This window comes from Phocoena phocoena, chromosome 5 (assembly GCF_963924675.1).
Source record: "Phocoena phocoena chromosome 5, mPhoPho1.1, whole genome shotgun sequence".
NCBI classification, from domain to species: Eukaryota; Metazoa; Chordata; class Mammalia; order Artiodactyla; family Phocoenidae; genus Phocoena; species Phocoena phocoena.
The window spans coordinates 57,845,785-57,862,827 of NC_089223.1; the positions used below are offsets into that span (position 1 = coordinate 57,845,785).

At 39.5% G+C, this 17,043-nt stretch overlaps 1 pseudogene; it reads right to left on the minus strand.

Annotated features, from left to right (window-relative positions):
* Positions 1-268: 268 nt before the first annotated feature.
* LOC136123701 (serine/arginine-rich splicing factor 7 pseudogene) lies at positions 269-898 on the minus strand (annotated as a pseudogene).
* Between the last annotated feature and the right edge of the window lie 16,145 nt (positions 899-17,043).

The following is a 17,043-nucleotide window of genomic DNA, read 5'->3' on the forward strand; positions in this document are numbered from 1 at the left end:
TGACCACTTAGAAGGGTGGGATAGGGAGGGTGGGAGGGAGGAAGACGCAAGAGGGAAGAGATACGGGAATATATGTATATGTATAACTGATTCACTTTGTTATAAAGCAGAAACTAACACACCATTGTAAAGCAATTATACTCCAATAAAGATGTAAAAAAAAAAGATGAACTTGAGAACTTCAGTCCACTCTTTCAGGACTTGCACTTCTTCGCGGACTTCCTGATGGGGAAGGACTTCTTTTCAGAGATAGAGATCTGGACTTTGATCAGCTGCTTCTTGCTTGTGAAAGAGACCTGGATCTTGATCTCGACCTGGACCGGGATTGGAAATACCTCGATCCTTTTATAGAACCAGACCTAGATCGTCTGACTGAAGCTGTTCTTGATCTACGAAGAGACACAGATCTAGATCGCCGAGGTGGTGCTGATCTTGACCTCCTTCCCCTGCTCCTGCTGCGAGAGCGCGAGTATCGCCTACCTCTGGATCTTGAATGTGATCTAGACCGTGACCTGCTTCTTCTTCGGCGGCTATAGAGATGACAATCATAAGCATAATGTCCCTTTTCGCCACACTCATAGCATCTATCATTGGGATCAAAGGGACGTCGGGCAGGTGGTCTATCAAAACGAGATCTCCGAGGCATGCCTGTTGATAGTTCAACTCTCACTGGGGAACCACAAATCACTTTCCCATCCAGGCTTCGCACTGCATCTTCTGCATCTCTAGGATCTTCAAATTCCACAAAGGCAAATCCCGGAGGATTTCTGGCAATCCACACAGTTCTTAAGGGATCATAATAACTGAAAGCCCTTTCTAACTCTCCTTTGCCAGCACCAGTTCCCAGGTTACCAGCATACACCTTGGTTTCTCTTCCATACCGCCCGTAACGCGACATGATGACTGGCCTGCGAGCTCGGCTCTTTCAGCTCGCAGCGCCCAGAGATCGATTACTACAAAACCTACAACACAGCCACACTCACCAACAGTCCCGGCGGCATGCAAGACTACCAAGTTTTAAACTACTTTTGATGGCTTATATTAGGAAGCCTTGTCAGAATAAAGGGAACTCAAACTCTGATTGATTAGCGTTGTCTGGTACATCGTAGTCAACTGCCTTAGGCCAAGGGTTGTGTGTTTTTGTTTTGTTTGGTTTTGTTTTGTTTTGCGGTACACGGGCCTCTCACTGTTGTGGCCTCTCCCATTGCGGAGCACAGGCTCCGGACGCCCAGGCTCAGCGGCCATGGCTCACGGGCTCAGCCGCTCCACGGCATGTGGGATCTTTTCAGACCGGGGCATGAACTCGCGTCCCCTGCATCGGCAGGCCGACTCTCAACCACTGCCCCACCAGGGAAGCCCAAGGGTTGTGTGTTAATGCTATTTGTGTGTGGCTGAAGTCTGTCAGAATGTGATCACCTGATTGCTGTTCCACTGCCGCCATCACAAAAATAATGTGAAGAATTTTATGAGGTTCTCAGGGCACAGAAATTTTGAATAAAGAAAAAAATGTGAGAGAAGCATGCAATATTTCAAGAACACTGTTTTGTTTGCTTACTTACCATTTTAGATATTGTCTTCTAATATGTTTCTACTTTCCCTGTTTATCATCGGTGTCTACAATGTAAGGAACACTGAGGTTTGGTAAATGTGTTTTGTTGTTTTGGTTGTCATTTGTTTCTGGAAAATATCTGAAAATGTAGAAAATAGATCATTATGAAAATGTAGAGAATAGAACACTATACAAATTTTTCCTAGGTATTTCCCCTTCTAAATTGTAACATTTTGTTTCCTTGTAAAAGCTATGAAAACTCTAATAAATATAGAAAATCCAGTTGTATACACAATATCCATGATACACTTCAGCCTCTCCAACCCCAATGGTTTCTTTTTTAAATTTAATAAATTAATTATTTTTGATTGCATTGGGTCTTCATTGCTGCACGTGGGCTTTCTCTAGTTGCGGCGAGCAGGGGCTACCCTTCCTTGCAGTGCACGGGCTTCTCATTTCATTGGCTTCTCTTGTTGTGGAGCACAGGCTCTAGGCATGCGGGCTTCAGTAGCTGTGGCTCATGGGCTCAGTAGTTGTGGCTCACGGGCTCTAGAGAACAGGCTCAGTAGTCGTGGCACACAGACTTAGTTGCTCCATGGCATGTGGGATCTTCCCGGACCCGGGATCGACCCTGTGTCCTCTGCATTGGCAGGTGGATTCCTAACCACTGTGCCACTAGGGAAGTCCCCCCCACCCCAAGTGGTTTCTTTATAAATTATTTATGCTTATTTTGGCTTAGTTAGTTCCTGTTTTTTTTTACTTCTAATTCTTGTGTTGAGTTTATAATACAGCAGATATCAGAGGGGCTGGAAAGGAACTAACTGTTGTTTAGAGAATCTTACCAGAGTATTTTATGTACTGGTCCTTGTCCTAACTCCTCACATCAATTTTTTCAATGGTGAAGACTTTCATGGGTTTCATCAAGATCAATTAGGTCTTAGTGCGGATTCATCCCATCTTTCCAAAGTATTTAACATTTATCAAATGAGATGTAAATTTAGATAGCTGTTTACCTTCCCTAGCATTTTTAATAGCTTTACAAATATACTTGCTTCAGGGGAAAAACTCATCTGGCAGTCATAATTAAGCTCTCCAGCTTAAAATAGACTATAATAACCATGGAATGTATTCCTCTATTATGTTGACACCAGGTGGAATTTAACCTCTTGAAGACATTATTCTGTAATACATTTTGTTTCCCTGATTTTTCCAACTTTAGGTATAAAAGTTTGATGCTAATGGACAGAGAAGTTCCACCTAAACCAATGATTTTTTTTAACTTACCACTTTATGAAGATGATAAAAAGATGTACTGAAACTGAATGGATTATGACCATGTAATGTGAAAAGCTTACAGTTTAGAGTACTATGTGTGTGTGTGTGGTATTCAGAAAATTCTCAAATCTATTTCACTTTCTGAGTAAGGAAACAATTATTTTTAACTGGTATTGTTAAGATCATCCTCTCTATTCTGATCTAGTATGGATTTCTTTATGAAAGTTTTAAGGCATTACTTCCTATTACAAACAAGTTATAGTTTGTCCCAGGCTGTTTTCAATAGAATGTATATTTATTATTTTAAGGACTTTATTACTATCTGCAAATCTATTCGTTGAAAGGAAAGAAATCAAGTGCCAGTTCTTTAAAAAGTTGATGTAGTAGGGTGACACGTTGAGGGCTGAAAGAGCATGCCATTCTTTCTGTACCTTTCTCCATGAGTATCTACTAGCAGTGGGTGAGGATGGGAAAGGTAGGCCAGGGCTGACAGGACTGCGCCTCTACAGAAAGGAATCAGTGTATTGACTGCCATCCTTGAACGGTAGCCAAGTGAAACCTGTCTGATCTCCTAGGATGAATGGCAGCAATAGAAGCATCCTGGTGGACACTCTGGTATAGCACATAAAACGTGACAGGGTATATGAAGATGATACCTCTGTATATTGCTAAAAATTGCAGAAGACCACAGGTTGTAATCTAACTGAAGCTTTCTTAGTGGATCCTACCATAAACAAGGTGCAATTCTTCACCTTCAAGGGATCATGCTAGCTTCTTCTGGGAATTAGAGCCCAGACAAATTTCATGCACTGCAGATAATGAAGACTCAACCATAGCAACACATGGAAGTTGTGAAAAGAACTCGGAGAAACACAGAAAAGTAAATCCACAAGTATGTGGAAGGCGGAGTTACTTCTCACTTTTTGAAAGCCCGTCAGGTTTCTTGGACAATCTGGCAAGAAGGGAGCCCTAAAGAATACTTCCAGGGACTTCCCTGGTGGCACAGTGGTTAAGAATCCCTTGCCAATGAAGGAGACATGGGTTCGTTTCCCGGTCTGGGAAGATCCCACATGCCACAGTGCAACTAAGCCCATGCACCACAACTACTGAGCCTGTGCTCTAGAGCCCGTGAGCCACAACTACTGAGCCCTCATGCTGCAGTTACTGAAGACTGAGCACCTAGAGCCTGTGCTCCGCAACGAGAAGCCACTGCAATGAAAAGTCCACTCACTGCGACAAAGAGTAGCACCCGCCTGCTGCAACTAGAGAAAGCCCATGCACGGCAACGAAGACCCAATGCAGCCAAAAATAAATAAATAAAAATAAATAAATTTATTTTTAAAAAAGAATACTTCCATAATTCCAGAGACTTGAGCAGAATTTAATTTTTTTAAGCATTAACCAAATAAATGAGGGTTGCATGTAATTCAGAAACAAATATTCTTTCCTCCTGGGTACACATTCAAATCTATCCTGTAGGTTTGGTTCTTTTCTGTCACCATGTGAAATCTTGGGCAGGCCTTGAATCCTATCTCCTGACTCTCAGAAAATAAAACCTCTCTGTTCACTTTTAGTTATGAGCCTAATATCATTTATACAATTTAAATATCTATTGTATCTAACAGTCAGAACTCTGAATTACATTTCAAGTATAAGTTTCCCTTCTTCCCTAACTTGGACATAATGCTAGTGGGAAGGTCACATATGACCAGTACTGTCATGAGGGTTATGGTACATTCTGGACCAGGTAGGTATTTAAAGCTACCACTTTCTTTCATAGAGTAGTGTTATGGTTCTCTGGATTCTCTCTCATTATTCAAGTTGTCTTATGCTCTTGGATCATGTCTAAGTCAGCCCATGGCCAGCATTTTCTTGTTCATATGGTCCAGATTTTTTCAACAAAAAACATATAGTCTTGGTCTACTGTGTTGGGAGTTAGAGTGTAGTTACTGTCCTAATACAGAGCTCTATTCTGCTTCTATAGGTCATTTCAGCCAGCCTCTGACCTCTACACTTTTTGAGAGGAGAATATAAGTGGGGAAAGTGTTTAGGTATGCATCTCATGCCAGTTCAATATGTTCCCAAACTGCAGGCAACAAAGTCAAGACCATCACCCTTGACTTGAAATGAGGTAAAGCTCAATTTCCCCTACCCCTTTTTAAACAAGTATAAGTTTCTGCTGAAGAAAAACCATCCCTCTAATTCCCAAGCTCAACTTTTGAGGCTGAAGTAGATAGTGACAAGGATTGCAAAACTGAGTTTTGACCTCTTCATTTGCATGTCTGGCATAAGTATGTAGCCCTTCAGTTTGGAAGGCCAAAGCACTTGCCACCTGATTATTTTATTCTTGGTCTTCTGGGACCATTTGTGCATTCTGGTACATAGACAAAAACTAAACATAATAGCACTCACACCTTAAGTTAGTAGAACTAATCATATCAGTTTTCTTCCTTGCAATATGTATCCAAAATGGTGACTGCCAGCTTCATTAAAAAAGAATGGCTGGGTATTACTGCACTATTTAATTTTAGCTTTCTTACTCTGTGTTGATTATAAGCTGTATTCTTTCTTCCCTAGTCAGTATTATCATCATCACCACAGTTTTGCCTACTGTGATGATGATAGAGATGTTTAAATTCCTTTGGCAGAAAGATTCATTTCTTGCTCAAAGTATGTTATGAGCTGAATTATGTCACTCCAAAAACTCATATGTTGAAGTACCAACCCCCAGTACCTCAGAATGTGATTATATGGAAGACAGAGCTGTTAAAGAGGTAATTAAAGTTAAATGAGGTCATTGGGGTTGATTCTAATTCATTATAACTGGTGTCCTTATAAGAAGAGAAGATTTAGAACAGACAGGCATGGAGGAAAGACCATGTGAAGACACAAAGAGAAGATGGGTATCTCTAAGCCAAAGAAAGATGGCTCAAAATAAATCAGCCCTGCTGACACCTTGATCTTGGACTTCTAGCCTCCAAAACTGTGAGACAATAAATTTCTATTGTTTAAGCCATGCAGTATGTGGTATTGATACATTGTTATGGCAACCCTAGCAAACTAATACAAGGCCCAAGCAGAAAATACATCCACACTGGCCAAACAGGGACATCATGACATTTCTTTTGCAAGCACATTAAAATCACCTTCTTTTTTAGTCTTCATACTACAGAAACTTAAGAAGGGCTTTCATTTAACCATTTCAAACTCATTATTATCTAACTTTGACAGTCTATGCATCATAAGCAGAGTATTATATACACCAATATCCTCCCTTAAAGAAAGACATTTTATCATGAACAAGGTGTATTTTTGAAAAGACAAAATAATTTAACTTATTAAAATATCTATTAAATTTTAAATATTTGTGTAAAAATTTGTTTAAGCTAGAAATGTGTAAGAAGGGAATGAAGGTTTGGCCATTTAACTGCTGTTAAATTCTGTGTAATACATGAATGAGTTAAATAAGTATCTGTTTTCTTAATTCCACATATTTGGTTAATTACAGAGGTTTACACAGATCAAAATGAACTTTTAATTTTCACTTAAATATGTTGATTTGTGTGGACATGGCTCAGTTTTACTTTCAGCGAGTAAGATAATAGGGTAAATGAGAATTTTTGCCACTGTTTTAACAATAATAAAGATAAATTGAGTACCTTGGATTTAGCCTAGGAAAAGTCCAAGCTACAGAAAGTTATCAACTTGCAAGTCAAGTTCAAAGTAATTCTTGAGGACGGCTTGAAGATGGCGGAAGAGTAAGACGCGGAGATCGCCTTCCTCCCCACGAATACACCAGAAATACATCTACACGTGGAACAACTCCTACAGAACACCTACTGAAGGCTGGCAGAAGATCTCAGACCTCCCAAAAGGCAAGAAACTCCCCACGTACCTGGGTAGGGCAAAAGAAAAAAAGAAAAAACAGAGACAAAAGAATAAGGACGGCACCTGCACCAGTGGGAGGGAGCTGTGAAGGAGGAAAAGTTTCCACACACTAGGAAGCCCCTTCGCGGGCGGAGACTGCGGGAGGCGGAGCGGGGAGCTTCGGGACCGCGGAGTAGTGCACAGCGACGGGTGCGGAGGGCAAAGCGGGGAGATTCCTGCACAGACGATCGGTGCCGACCGGCACTCACCAGCCCGAGAGGCTTGTCTGCTCACCCGCCGGGGCAGGCGGGGCTGCGAGCTGAGGCTCGGGTTTCGGTTTCGGACGGAGCGCAAGGAGAGGACTGGGGTTGGCGGCTTGAACATAGCCAGAAGGGGTTAGTGCACCACGGCTAGCCGGGAGGAAGTCCGGGAAAAGTCTGCACCTGCCGAAGAGGCAAGAGACTTTTTCTTCCCTCTTTATTTCCTGGTGCGCGAGGAGAGGGGTTTAAGAGCACTGCTTAAAGGAACTCCAGAGACGGGCGCGAGCCGCGGCTAAAAGCGCGAACCCCAGAGACGGGCACGAGACGCGGCTAAAAGCGCGGACCCCAGAGACGGGCGGGAGACGCTAAGGCTGCTGCTGCCACCACCAAGGGGCCTGTGTGCGAGCACAGGTCACTCTCCACACCCCTCTTCCGCGGAGCCTGTGCAGCCCGCCACTGCCAGGTTCCCGGGATCCAGGGACAACTTCCCCGGGAGAATGCACGGCGGGCCTCAGGCTGGAGCAACGTCACGGCAGCCTCTGCCGCCGCAGGCCCGCCCCGCACGCAGTGCCCCTCCCTTATCCCCCCCCCCCCCACCGCCAGCCTGAGTGAGCCGGAGCCCCCGAATCAGCGGCTCCTTTAACCCCGTCCTGTCTGAGCAAAAAATAGGCACCCTCCAGCGACCTACACGCAGAGGCAGGGCCAAATCCAAAGCTGAGCTCCTGTGAGCTGTGAGAACAAAGAAGAGAAAGGGAAATCTCTCCCAGCAGCCTCAGAAGCAGCGGATTTAAGCTCCACAATCAACTTGATATACCCTGCATCTGTGGAATACCTGAATAGACAAGGAATGATCCCAAATTGAAGAGGTGGACTTTAGGAGCGAGATCTATGATTTTTTTCCCTTTTCCTCTTTTTGTGAATGGGTACGTGTATGCTTCTGTGTGAGATCTTGTCTGTATAGTCTTGCTTCCACCATTTGTCCTAGGGCTCTATCCGTCCATGGTTTAAAAAAAATTTTTTTCTTAATAATTCATTTTAATTGTAATAACTTTATTATACTTTACCTTCATTCTTTCTTTCCTTCCTTCCTTCCCTCCTTTAGACAACGAATCACCCCAAATTGAGGAGGTGGTCTCTGAGAGCAAGATTTATGATTTTTCCTCCTTTACCTCTTTTTGTGAGGGTGTATGTGTATGCTTCTGTGTAAGATTTTCTCTGTATAGCGTTGCTTCCAACATTTGTCCTAAGGTTCTATCCGTTCCTTTTTTTTTTCTTAATATTTTTTAATTCAATAACTATTATACTTTATTTTATTTTTACTGTATCTTCTTTCTTTCTTTTTCCCTTCTTTCCCTCCTTCCTTCCTTCCTTCCTCCCTCCCTCCCTCCTTTATTTCCTTCTTTGCCTCTTTCTTCCTTCCTTCCTTTCCTCCTTTCCTTCTTTCTTTCCTCATACTTCTACTAATTCTCTCTACTTTTTCTCCCTTTTATTCTGAGCCGTGTGGATGAAAGGCTCTTGGTGCTCCAGCCAGGAGTCAGGGCTCTGCCTCTGAGGTAGGAGAGCCAACTTCAGGACACTGGTCAACAAGAGACCTCCCAGCTGCACATAATATTAAACGGCGGAAATCTCCCAGAGACCTCCATCTTAACACCAGCACCCAGCTTCACTCAACGACCAGCAAGCCACAGTGCTGGACAACCTATGCCAAACAACTAGCAAAACAGGAACACAACCCCACCCATTAGCAGAGAGGTGGCCTAAAATCATAATAAGGCCACAGACACCCAAAACACATCACCAGACGTGAACCTGCCCACTAGAGAGACAAGATCCAGCCTCATCCACCACAACACAGGCACTAGTCCCCTCTACCAGGAAGCCTACACAACCCACTGAAACAACCTTAGCCACTGGAGACAGACATCAAAAACAATGGGAACTACGAACCTGTAGCCTGCAAAAAGGAGACTCGAAACACAGTAAGATAAGCAAAATGAGAAGACAGAAAAACACACAGCAGATGAAGAAGCAAGATAAAAATGCACCAGACCTAACAAATGAAGAGGAAATAGGCAGTCTACCTGAAAAAGAATGCAGAATAATGATAGTAAGGATGATCCAAAATCTTGGAAATAGAATAGATAAAATGCAAGAAACAGTTAACAAGGACCTAGAAGAAATAAAGGTGAAACAAGCAATGATGAACAATGCAATAAATGAAATTAAAAATACTCTAGAAGGGATCAATAGCAGAATAACTGAGGCAGAAGAACGGATAAGTGACCTGGAAGATAAAGTAGTGGAAATAACTACTGCAGAGCAGAATAAAGAAAAAAGAATGAAAAGAACTGAGGACAGTCTCAGAGACCTCTGGGACAACATTAAACGCCCCAACATTAGAATTATAGGGGTTCCAGAAGAAGAAGAGAAAAAGAAAGGGACTGAGAAAATATTTGAAGAGATTATAGTTGAAAACTTCCCTAATATGGGAAAGGAAATAGTTAATCAAGTCCAGGAAGCACAGAGAGTCCCATACAGGATAAATACAAGGAGAAATACGCCAAGACACATATTAATCAAACTGTCAAAAATTAAATACAAAGAAAGCATATTAAAAGCAGCAAGGGAAAAACAACAAATAACACACAAGGGAATCCCCATAAGGTTAACAGCTGATCTCTCAGCAGAAACCCTACAAGCCAGAAGGGAGTGGCAGGACATACTGAAAGTGATGAAGGAGAAAATCCTGCAACCAAGACTACTCTACCCAGCAAGGATCTCATTCAGATTTGATGGAGAAATCAAAACCTTTACAGACAAGCAAAAGCTGAGAGAGTTCAGCACCAGCAAACCAGCTTTACAACAAATGCTAAAGGAACTTCTCTAGACAAGAAACACAAGAGAAGGAAAAAACCTATAATAATGAACCCAAAACAATTTAGAAAACGGGAATAGGAACATACATATCGATAATTACCTTAAATGTAAATGGACTAAATGCTCCCACCAAAAGACACAGATTGGCTGAATGGATACAAAAACAAGACCCTTATATATGCTGTCTACAAGAGACCCACTTCAGACCTAGAGACACATACAGACTGAAAGTAAGGGGATGGAAAAAGATATTCCATGCAAATGGAAACCAAAAGAAAGCTGGAGTAGCAATTCTCATATCAAGCAAAATAGACTTTAAAATAAGGACTATTAAAAGAGACAAAGAAGGACACTACATAATGATCAAGGGATCGATCCAAGAAGAAGATATAACAATTGTAAATATTTATGCACCCAACATAGGAGCACCTCAATACGTAAGGCAAATACTAACAGCCATAAAAGGGGAGATCGACAGTAACACATTCATAATAGGGGACTTTAACACCCAACTTTCACCCATGGACAGATCGTCCAAAATGAAAATAAATAAGGAAACACAAGCTTTAAATGATACATTAAACAAGATGGACTTAATTGATATTTATAGGACACTCCATCCAAAAACAACAGAAATCACATTTTTCTCAAGTGCTCGTGGAACATTCTCCAGGATAGATCATATCTTGGGTCACAAATCAAACCTTGGTAAATTTAAGAAATTGAAATTGTATCAAGTATCTTTTTTGACCACCACGCCATGAGACTAGATATCAATTACAGGAAAAGATCTATAAAAAATACAAACACATGGAGGCTAAACAATACACTACTTAATAATGAAGTGATCACTGAAGAATTCAAAGGGGAAATAAAAAAATACCTAGAAACAAATGATAGTGGAGACACAACGACCCAAAACCTATGGGATGCAGCAAAAGCAGTTCTAAGGGGGAAGTTTATAGCAATACAAGCCCACCTTAAGAAGCAGGAAACATCTCGAATAAACAACCTAACCTTGCACCTCAAGCAATTAGAGAAAGAAGAACAAAAAAACCCCAAAGCTAGCAGAAGGAAAGAAATCATAAAAATCAGATCAGAAATAAATGAAAAAGAAATGAAGGAAACAATAGCAAAGATCAATAAAACTAAAAGTTGGTTCTTTGAGAAGATAAACAAAATAGATAAACCACTAGCCAGACTTATCAAGAAAAAAAAGGAGAAGACTCAAATCAATAGAATTAGAAATGAAAAAGGAGAAGTAGCAACTGACACTGCAGAAATAAAAAAAATCATGAGAGATTACTACAAGCAACTCTATGCCAATAAAATGGACAATCTGTTCATTGCAGCTCTATTTACAATAGTCCGGAGACGGAAACAACCTAAGCGCCCATCATCGGATGAATGGATAAAGAAGATGTGGCACATATACACAATGGAATATTACTCAGCCTTAAAAAGAAATGAAATTGAGCTATTTGTAATGAGATGGATAGACCTAGAGTCTGTCATACAGAGTGAAGTAAGTCAGAAAGAAAAAGACAAATACCGTATGCTAACACATATATATGGAATTTAAGGGAAAAAAATGTCATGAAGAACCTAGGGGTAAGACATGAATAAAGACGCAGACCTACTGGAGAACGGACTTGAGGATATGGGGAGGGGGAAGGGTGAGTTTTGACAGGGCGAGAGAGAGTCATGGACATATACACACTAACAAACGTAGTAAGGTAGATAGCTAGGGGGAAGCAGCCGCAAGGCACAGGGATATTAGCTCGGGGCTTTGTGACAGCCTGGAGGGGTGGGATGGGGAGAGTGGGAGGGAGGGAGATGCAAGAGGGAAGACATATGGGAACATATGTATATGTATAGCTGATTCACTTTGTTATAAAGCAGAAACTAACACACCATTGTAAAGCAATTATACCCCAATAAAGATGTTTAAAAATAAATAAATAAAATAAAATATGGGATATATCAAAAAAAAAAAAAAAGGACAATCTGGAAGAAATGGACAAATTCTTAGAAATGCACAACCTGCCAAGACTGAATCAGGAAGAAATAGAAAATATGTACAGACCAATCACAAGCACTGAAATTGAAACTGTGATTAAAAATCTTCCAACAAACAAAAGCTCAGGACCAGATGGCTTCACAGGTGAATTCTATCAAACGTTTAGAGAAGAGCTAACACCTGTCCTTCTCAAACTCTTCCAAAATATAGCAGAGGGAGGAACACTCCCAAATTCCTTCTATGAGGCCACCATCACCTTGATACCAAAACCAGACAAGGATGTCACAGAGAAAGAAAACTACAGGCCAATATCACTGATGAACATAGATGCAAAAATCCTCAACAAAATACTAGCAAACAGAATCCAACAGCACATTAAAAGGATCATACACCATGATCAAGTGGGGTTTATTCCAGGAATGCAAGGATTCTTCAATATATGCAAATCTGTCAATGTGATAAACCATATTAACAAATTGAAGGAGAAAAACCATATGATCATCTCAATAGATGCAGAGAAAGCTTTCGACAAAATTCAACACCCATTTATGATAAAAACCCTGCAGAAAGTAGGCATAGAGGGAACTTTCCTCAACATAATAAAGGCCATATATGACAAGCCCACAGCAAACATCATCCTCAATGGTGAAAAACTGAAAGCATTTCCACTAAGATCAGGAACAAGACAAGGTTGCCCACTCTCACCACTCTTATTCAACATAGTTTTGGAAGTTTTAGCCACAGCAATCAGAGAAGAAAAGGAAATAAAAGGAATCCAAATCGGAAAAGAAGAAGTAAAGCTGTCACTGTTTGCAGATGACAAGATACTATACATAGAGAATCCTAAAGATGCTACCAGAAAACTACTAGAGCTAATCAATGAATTTGGTAAAGTAGCAGGATACAAAATTAATGCACAGAAGTCTCTGGCATTCCTATATACTAATGATGAAAAATCTGAAAGTGAAATCAAGAAAACACTCCCATTTACCATTGCAACAAAAAGAATAAAATATCTAGGAATAAACCTACCTAAGGAGACAAAAGACCTGTATGCAGAAAATTATAAGACACTGATGAAAGAAATTAAAGATGATACAAATAGATGGAGAGATATACCATGTTCCTGGATGGGAAGAATCAACATTGTGAAAATGACTCTACTCCACAAAGCAATCTACAGATTCAATGCAATCCCTATCAAACTACCACTGGCATTTTTCACAGAACTAGAACAAAAAATTTCGCAATTTGTATGGAAACACAAAAGACCCCGAATAGCCAAAGCAATCTTGAGAACGAAAAAAGGAGCTGGAAGAATCTGGCTCCCTGACTTCAGACTATACTACAAAGCTACAGTAATCAAGACAGTATGGTACAGGCACAAAAACAGAAAGATAGATCAATGGAACAGGATAGAAATCCCAGAGATAAACCCATGCACATATGGACACCTTATCTTTGATAAAGGTGGCAGGAATGTACAGTGGAGAAAGGACAGCCTCTTCAATAAATGGTGCTGGGAAAACTGGACAGGTACATGTAAAAGTATGCGATTAGATCACTCCCTAACACCATACACAAAAATAAGCTCCAAATGGATTAAAGACCTAAATGTAAGGCCAGAAACTATCAAACTCTTAGAGGAAAACATAGGCAGAACACTCTATGACATAAATCACAGCAAGATCCTTTCTGACCCACCTCCTAGAGTAATGGAAATAAAAACAAAAATAAACAAATGGGACCTAATGAAACCTCAAAGCTTTTGCACAGCAAAGGAAACCATAAACAAGACCAAAAGACAACCCTCAGAATGGGAGAAAATATTTGCAAATGAAGCAACTGACAAAGGATTAATCTCCAAAATTTACAAGCAGCTCATGCAGCTCAATAACAAAAAAACAAACAACCCAATCCAAAAATGGGCAGAAGACCTAAATAGACATTTCTCCAAAGAAGATATACAGAATGCCAACAAACACATGAAAGAATGGTCAACATCATTAATCATTAGAGAAATGCAAATCAAAACTACAATGAGATATCATCTCACACCAGTCAGAATGGCCATCATCAAAAAATCTAGAAACAATAAATGCTGGAGAGGGTGTGGAGAAAAGGGAACACTCTTGCACTGCTTGTGGGAATGTGAATTGGTACAGCCACTATGGAGAACAGTATGGAGGTTCCTTAAAAAACTACAAATAGAATTACCATATGACCCAGCAATCCCACTACTGGGCATATACCCTGAGAAAACCAAAATTCAAAAAGAGTCATGTACCAAAATGTTCACTGCAGCTCTATTTACAATAGCCCAGAGATGGAAACAACCTAAGTGCCCATCATCGGATTAATGGATAAAGAAGATGTGGCACATATATACAATGGAATATTACTCAGCCTTAAAAAGAAACGAAATTGAGTTATTTGTAATGAGATGGATAGACCTAGAGTCTGTCATACAGAGTGAAGTAAGTCAAAAAGAAAAAGACAAATACCGTAGGCTAACACATATATATGGAATTTAAGAAAAAAAAGGATGTCATGAAAAACCTAGGGGTGGGATGGGACTAGAGACGCAGACCTACTGGAGAACGGACTTGAGGATATGGGGAGGGGGAAGGGTGAGCTTTGACAGGGCAAGAGAGAGTCATGGACATACACACACTAACAAACGTAGTAAGGTAGATAGCTAGTGGGAAGCAGCCGCATGGCACAGGGATATCAGCTCGGTGCTTTGTGACAGCCTGGAGGGGTGGGATAGGGAGAGTGGGAGGGAGGGAGACGCAAGAGGGAGGACATATGGGAACATATGTATATATATAACTGATTCACTTTGTTATAGAGCAGAAACTAACACACCATTGTAAAGCAATTGTACCCCAATAAAGATGTTAAAAATAAATAAATAAATAACAAAATAATTCTTTCTCAAAATAAATAAATAAAGATAAATTATAGATAGTTTATATGCACAAGTAGTTCTCTTATCTGAAAGAAGTATTTCATTCCCTAATATGTTCAAAGATAATATAGCCAGAAAAGCGATCAGTTTAGGTCTTGAATTAACATTAACCAAAATAAAGTCATTATTTGTTTGAGTCAAGAAAAGTCTTATTAAATTTTTTCCCTAAGAATAAAGGCAGTATTTCCTTTAAAGTAGTTCACAGAATTTAGAAGAAGAGCTAGCTCTGGCATATACGGTCTATTTATTCCATGAATAATACTAATGAACTTAAAGAGCAAGAACTAATTATTATGTAATCAATTCTCTCACACACATTTCCATATCTTCTCTGTGATAAAGGCGTTTCATTTTTCTAATGTCATATGTATTATTAGAATTAAAAGAAATCATTTCATGTTCATTTGCAAAGGCAAGACTTCTCTTTTGTAGTTAGTGATTTTCATCATAATTGATACTCCTTGAGATCAATTGCTCTGCTAAGGTAACATTTGTTTAAGTAGGGTCAGACCTTTTAAAGACCCATGCATATTCAATTTGTTTTAAAGGTGGTTTTCTTTTCCAAAATGTAATGATTTCTAAGTAGCTAGCAGACATTTTATAGTTGTTGAAATAAAATATATTCACATAGGCGCTTTAAGAACAAACAGAAACATGAGAACTGTAGAAATCTCTTGGATGGCAGCAAAGCAATAAAACATATTAAGCTGAAATACACTACTGGGAAGAACATAGTAACAAAACTTAAGAGGTGATAAAGTAAAAGAACAAGTTTTATACCTTATGTTTTTGGTTTTTATTTTTGCTGTATGTGGGCCTCTCACTGTTGTGGCCTCTCCCGTTGCAGAGCACAGGCTCCGGATGCACAGGCTCAGCGGCCATGGCTCACGGTCCCAGCTGCTCCGTGGCATGTGGGATCTTCCCGGACCGGGGCACGAACCCATGTCTCCTGCATCGGCAGGCAGACTCTCAATCACTGCGGCACCAGGGAAGCCCATACCTTATGTTTTATTGATACATGTACATTAGGACAAATGCTGCTGGATTGATCTATCAGAATTTATGGGATTTAAGCCATGATTTAATATAACTCAGGATGATGAAGTTATGAACATGTCACAGATGTGTCCATATTGAGAAAACCTATCAATATAATATAAAAACCTGCCAATGGTAAGTCTTATATAAATTGAAATTAAGGTTTTTCTGTAAATCCTGGTGTTTAGTTATACTATGTTATCAACAAAAATACTTGCCAGATAGTTATTTCTATAACTTGTACACCATTGCCTAGTGCTGGGCTTCAGTTATGTCTCTACATCCTCTTTCTTTGTCACTTTTACTTTAAATATGTTTCCGACTGTTCAATGTTTTCTATGGTATTTTACCATCAAGATGTTTCAAAATTTTAATCTAGCAAATTTATCAGTTTTTTCCTTGTGATATAATTTTCAGGAACCAGAAGGCTCAAAAAGCCCTTTCTCATCTGAGATCAGTGTTTTCTAGATTTTTAATTCATTTGTTTATTGTTCATTTGTTTATGAATTTTACTTTCAACACTTTAATTCATCTGGAGGTTGGGTGTTTTGGATACAACAATGGTCTGATTTGATTTTTTATTTTTAAGCACACTTTTTTCATATATTTGTTGAAAAGTGTATTTCATTCCTAATAGTTTATAATGATATCTTTATTATATACTAAGAATATGATAAATACAATATATGTATATATTTTACTTTGTTTTGTGACAATTAGTTCTGTTTTACTGATCTGGCTTCTAAACCTTGCTCAGTACTATGATTTTTCATAATTGCATTATTTTGTTTTTATAACATGATGACACGTTTTTATGTTTGGTAGTGCAAGTCTATCCTTGTTACAATTTAAAAACATCTTAATATTCTGTTCTTACTATTTGTCCTGTTAATTTTGAGAACTGAATTGAAGATGGGAAAAAATTGGCATTTCATTGGCTTTACACTAAGCCAAAAAACTAATTTGGAATTAACTGATATTTTTAAAACATTCTATTTTTCATCCAAGAATATGTCATGTGTCTCCAATCATTAAAATCTTTTCTCACATATCTCAAGAAAGTTGTGTGAAGAGCTTCAAATAAATATTATGAATTTTTTAGAGTAATTTCTAAATATTTACAGTTTATTTTAGGTAGTGACTGTTATTGTTTCTACATTTCAACTTCTAGCATACAAAAATGCAT